Source organism: Arachis duranensis, unplaced genomic scaffold (assembly GCF_000817695.3).
Source record: "Arachis duranensis cultivar V14167 unplaced genomic scaffold, aradu.V14167.gnm2.J7QH unplaced_Scaffold_78422, whole genome shotgun sequence".
Lineage (NCBI taxonomy): Eukaryota > Viridiplantae > Streptophyta > Magnoliopsida > Fabales > Fabaceae > Arachis > Arachis duranensis.
In genome coordinates this window covers 14,810-20,623 of record NW_026265107.1, presented here as the reverse complement: position 1 = coordinate 20,623, position 5,814 = coordinate 14,810, and the positions used below count along the sequence as shown (strand labels likewise).

At 36.9% G+C, this 5,814-nt stretch overlaps 1 long non-coding RNA gene across 1 annotated transcript; it reads left to right on the top strand.

The window, feature by feature from the left end:
• The first annotated feature begins 1,127 nt into the window (after positions 1–1,127).
• On the top strand, positions 1,128–3,971 carry LOC110274050 (uncharacterized). The gene is made up of 5 exons (XR_002365747.2): positions 1,128–1,269; positions 2,810–2,882; positions 3,008–3,087; positions 3,234–3,364; positions 3,796–3,971. It is a non-coding gene; the product is annotated as an uncharacterized LOC110274050 (long non-coding RNA).
• Positions 3,972–5,814: the final 1,843 nt, after the last annotated feature.

Sequence of the window (5,814 nt, the reverse complement as noted above, 5' to 3'; positions counted from 1 at the left end):
AGCTCATCACTCATCATCGCGAAGAACCCTCGCTCATCACCCAGTCACCACTCACCGCCAGTCACCACCCACCACTCACCACATCGCTGTGCCGCTCACCGGCTCACCACTCACCAGCTCACACTCTCATCCTCACTCAACACACACAAAAGAGGAAATAAAATCAGAAAAGTGGAGAACGGGAAGAAGAAGAGAAGAAGAGGGGAGAGGGAAAGGAAGGAGAGGACGACGCCGGCTAGGGCTCCGCCGCGCGGACCATCGTCATTGCGTGCGCTGACCGTCGCCTCAGCATCGCCATCTCGTGCACTCACCGTCGCCGCTCAGCATCATCATCGCGTGTGCTCACTGTCGCTTCTCAGCATCGTCGTCGTCGCTCAGCATCGTCATCGCCGCTCACCTGAGAAGGTATGTATCGATTTTCAGTTTGTTCTATGAAATTTGGGAGGTTTTAGGTTCCAATTTAGGGTTTTTAATTAGAGATTTTACTGCATGAATGATTTTAGCTTCCTGGTAGCCGAGAAGCAATCGCAGACCACCTACAATAATTCTCAATCTCATTCTCTTTGTTGCTCGTCATCTCACTTTTTATCTCATTCGCTCTCTCTTTGTCTCACCCTCTATCTCACTTGTTCTCTGTGTATGGATTTTTCTTCTGTGAAATTTTGAAGATTTTGGGGGTTCTATTTTTTAGGCTTTCTAATTTTATGAGTTTCTACTTCTTGCTTCGTTAGGGTTTTCTTTTTTGTTTGAGAAGATTATTGGCCTCAAGTACTTTTTTGTTTGAGAAGATTATTGGCCTCAAGTATGCGAATTGTCGCCTCTTCAAACAGAGTTTATTATTTCTAATACCATTTGTGGTTTATGTGTGCTATGAATTTGCAAAGCTAACGCAGATAGAAGCCAAAAGATTGAAAATTACTGATCTATGGTTCTTTAAGATCTTCCTTCTCATCACTGATATTGGATCTGTGCAGCCTGTGTCAGGCGCTGAATCTGTTCAAGGAAGACAAAGTCAGTGGAAAAGATAATACAAAGACTAATAAGACTAAGGTTCATTCACATCTAGTGGTTCAAAGAATAATCTAGGATTATTGGTTACATACTTGTATTCATTGATTTGGTAGGATGATGCGGGAGAAGATGGTACTGGTGCAAAGAATGATACAAGGAGCAATGCCCAAGCAGCTGAAAAAAGCTAGAGACAGAAATTATTTGCACAATACAGAAATTATGCTCACTAAGGTTGAGATGCCACTTCCTGATATGATGGTAAGCTGAAAATTGGCGTGAATAAGTTTTTTGATCATTCAGGATAGAAGATTTTATAATGAAAATATCATTCTTATGCATGTTGCTTTCTAGTAAATATTAGTGTTTTTTATTTACATAGAAGATGCTTATTGAAATTTGATTGACTTGTATATGTGCCTAAGGCCACCGATAATAGCTCTTGCCAGCAAATCTGAAATATCCACCTCGAACAATGTGGTTAAGTATTATCTAACATGTTAAAATGGATAAAGTGAGATTTTTGTTTCTGCTTCGAGATTTTTTCCGACGATAGCCACGACTGGTTTGTGAGATTTCCAGTTATTGTTGCTGCCATTGGTTCTAGCAAAGTAACAAAATGACCAAAACCTTTGTATGAGTGCACATTTTGCTGCTTAGTGTTGTTGATTGATTTGACTCTTAATTCATACAAAAAGGAATAAGACTGATTCTGGGTTTGTGTGTGCTTGTCACTGTTATTAATTTATTTATTATGTCTAATTTGATTTATTTGTTTCAAGTTCATAAATCTGGGTGAGTTTATGATTTATTTAATTCAGCTAGTTCTTTGGCCACTGAATGGTTCTGTGAAAAATCATAATTCAAGATGAATAATATGAACTTAGCTATTCTTCAATTAGGACAAGGTTTGAAGGCTTATGCTTATATCTTGAGTGCTATCCATTTCTATAAACACAGCCTGCAGATTCTCATAGATTTCTGATTTGCTGGCTTGCTGCTTTATGCTTTCTTTGGCACTTTTAACCATCTTTCTTCTTATCAACTACAATTAAAAATTATAATATCAAATCTCATATTCATTCATAAGACTTGTTCCTACCGATTCCAAATTCCAATGCTCATTTACCTACCTGTTTCTTGAGAACAGCCAGGCTCTTGGTGTGCAAGAGTGAAGAAAATTCCTCAGTGAACTAATAAAGCCACTAAATCAAACTTTGAGGCCTTTTTAATTAGTAATACTAGGAGTATTTTTCACGCAGTTAATAAGATCGGTTTGAAATTATAAACCACCATGAGAAGCATGAGTTTCTTGCCAAACTTAAACCCTTCATAATTTAATTTTGAAGATGATAAATCCATATACGGCAATAAGTATAACAGAGTCAGCAATTAAATTTTTAATTCCTTCAAAATTTCTACATGTTTTTCCAATATCTAGCTGAACTTGTCAATTTTAGTTTGTGTTGTTGAATTTTATTCAAGTTTTGATGGGAGTCTCTTGGTAAGGTCATGTAGTTTCATTTGTGGCAATAGTTAGCCCTTGTTGTTGGTTTGAAAATTCTAAGCTGTTTGTTCCCATCATGGCTTTATTTGTGCCTCAAATTTATGTTTAAAGCTGGTTTGGCATAGTTTAGGAATCTTGGCAACTTTTTCTCAGATGCAGTGTGGTGAATCATAAACATTTGACCTATTCAGCATTTGTGCACTATTTCATGATTTTAATATGCGGAGTTAGTTTTCTTGTGTTCCTCTCTCATTGTTCTGTTAAACTTAACCAACTTGTCACTTTTTTCCCCAGTATCCAAAATGTTTGCCAAGAAGAATGCTATTGGAAAAGAACAGGTGGCAAAATTAGTGGACGACACATATAGGTAAGTCTTGGCAACAAGTTTGATGGTATTCTGTTTGATATAAAATACTTAGATAGTCATATGCGGTGCATATATTTGTGTCTGGTTTATGTTGGTTCTTTGTTCACCTTTTTTTCTTGGCCCAGAAAAATGCAGATATCTAGTGCCACTGACCTTGCATCAAAGGGACAGGGAGCCTCAGATAGCAGTAATGTGAAAATTAAAGGTGAAAAAGATGATTCCTTTTAATCAGATAGCAGTAATGTGCATTTGCAGATGTTCTTTTAAATTGCATGTACTTTCAATAGGACCTCTTGTTTCCTATATTCGACATTTCATTATGGAATTTATTTTTTTCTCATCTTATTGTAGTGTGACGATCCACGATGCCATGTGTGGCAGCACATAAATTGTGTTATTGTTCCAGAAAAACCTATGGAAGGTGTCCTGCCAGTACCTGATAAATTTTATTGTGAACTCTGCAGACTCAGCCGTGCAGACCCGTATGTTTACATTTCTTTCATGTTTATATATATAATATGCAATGGACAAAATAAAGTTGAATTTTTTCATAATGTGTTTATGCCTTCAAGGGATTGTGCTGGTTGACATTTGCCTATAATGTGATCTTGAATTTCCTGACGTTGATTTCAGTTGTTATGATGAAGTGGTTTTAGTAGTAATCTTTTAGTTATCTCTATCCTACATGGATACTTATTGATTTTGCCACTCAATTTGTTGCTTCAAAATTATATACTATCTTTCCCATCAAGGATTTGAATATTTTGTTCTTTTGTTTGCCTGGCATATTGAATGGTTCTTCCCTTACTTTATCTGCTGTATTCTCGTAGTTGACCAAAATTTTCTACTCATTATTTAGCATTTCATTTTCTTACTGTTATATATCTATTTATTTCTGTTTATTCTGTTACAGGTTTTGGGTTTCAATGGGACACCCCTTGTTTCCTGTGAAGTTGAGCATAACAAGTCACAACTCGTGTTGGCCATTGTCTCTGAGGGAAGCAAGTCACACCACACGTTTTTTTTTCAATGAAAAAGAACTAACACTAGTAATTTATTTATTTTACTTTCTCATGATCTATCATATGTGGATTGAGCACTAATAATAAAAAGTTAGGAATGACTTTAACATTTTGAATTTTTATTAGAATATATTTATGTAGGATATAATATTTTAATTTAGTTTCCGTAGAGTATTAGTAGTAAATTCTAAGTGATTTCATGTTTATTTTGATAAAGCTATGCTTAATTTAGTGTGAGATGTATGAATATTCAAAATTAACTTCTATTCTAGTATTTTTGGATCATTGTAAATATATATTATTTACAGATAATTTGTTATTTAGAGAAATTATTCAGTATAATTATGTATTTATTTTTATTTTGTAATATTTAACTCATTTAAATAAAAATACAGAATTATTATACATGTAATCATATTAACTATTATGTTGTATTAATAATTATTAGATAATTAAATATATATACAGAAAAAAATAAGACCTAAGGCTACACTTATATACAGTAGTTATAGTACAAAAAAAAAAACGAGACCTAAGGCTACACTTATATACAATAGCTATAGTATACAAAAAAAAGAGGGACCTAAGGCTACGTTTATAAAAAGTAGCTATGGTATACAATGTGGCTACGTTTTACAACTGATGCAGTAGCGTTGAAAAGCGTAGCCTATTCTAGAAAAATGAAAACTGAAAAGCGTAGCTTTTGGTCCTGGACAGCATCACTTGAAAAGCGTAGCCTATTCCCAAACGCCAAAAGCGTAGCCCTTGGTGCAGAAAAGCATAGCCTTTGAGAATAGGCAACGGCCGAATAGGAATCACTCCAAAAAGCGTAGCCGAAGCCCAAAAAGCGTAGCCGTAGCCTAAGGCATCATTTTTTTTCACTTTTGGCTACACTTTCCAAGTGTACCTGAATGGGTATTTTTCTTGTAGTGGAGACGACCCAACATGGTATGATCGTTTTTTTCTTTATAGTTTTTCTATTCAATAACTCTTCTCTTTATCAGCATATTTCATGCATTTGCATTTGCATACTTTTAATTAAAAAAATGCCACGCGACGCGACCGCATCAGCGACGCGTCCGCGTCGCAAGGAGAGGGGAGAAAATAAAAACAAACAGAGAGTCACGCTCGAGCGTGGCTGGAGGCGTGCCAGTGGCACAAATCGACCCACGCAACCGCGTCGCCGATGCGTCCGCGTCACATGGGAATAATGGCCTCCCACGCGACCGCGAGACCCACGCGACCGCGTGCCCTGATTTTCGACGTAAAAAAGGGTGCACAACAAATTATTGTACGAGAGTGGTGCTGGATTGGTGCTGAACGCATAATTCTACCCACGCGGACGCCTGGCTCACGCGTCCGCATCATTCCCTTCTAAAGCCCACTCACGCGATCGCATGCCCCACGTGATCGCGTCACCCAAAATTTGGCAAAATAAGATTTTGAACAGAGAGTTGTGCGAGCGCGAGGCTACCCTCGCGCCAGTAGCATAACACGTGTCACGCGACCGCGTGACCGACGTGACCGCGCCGATTAACTTCAAATGCAAGTCACTCGACCGTGTACCCCACGCGTCCGCGTCGCTTGCGCCGCACATCTTATCCTAATTTGCCAAATATCTTATTTTTTCTTCCCCAATCCTAATTTTCCCTCCCTTCTTTCTTACTCACTTCTTTCCCTTCTCATTCTTCTTATCTTTCATTTTATTTATTTGCATATTTCATTCATTGCATTTTAATTTAGTGCATATTTTTCTTTTCTTTTCTAAATTTATTATTTTTTCTTTGGTGTTGATTTTCTTATTTAAATGTTGCATCTTTTCTGGTATAATTTTTAGTGACTTGTTTTACAATGTTGGGTGATGCTATTTTTCTGCAATGTCAATCTTTTATGATACTTGTATTCCTTTT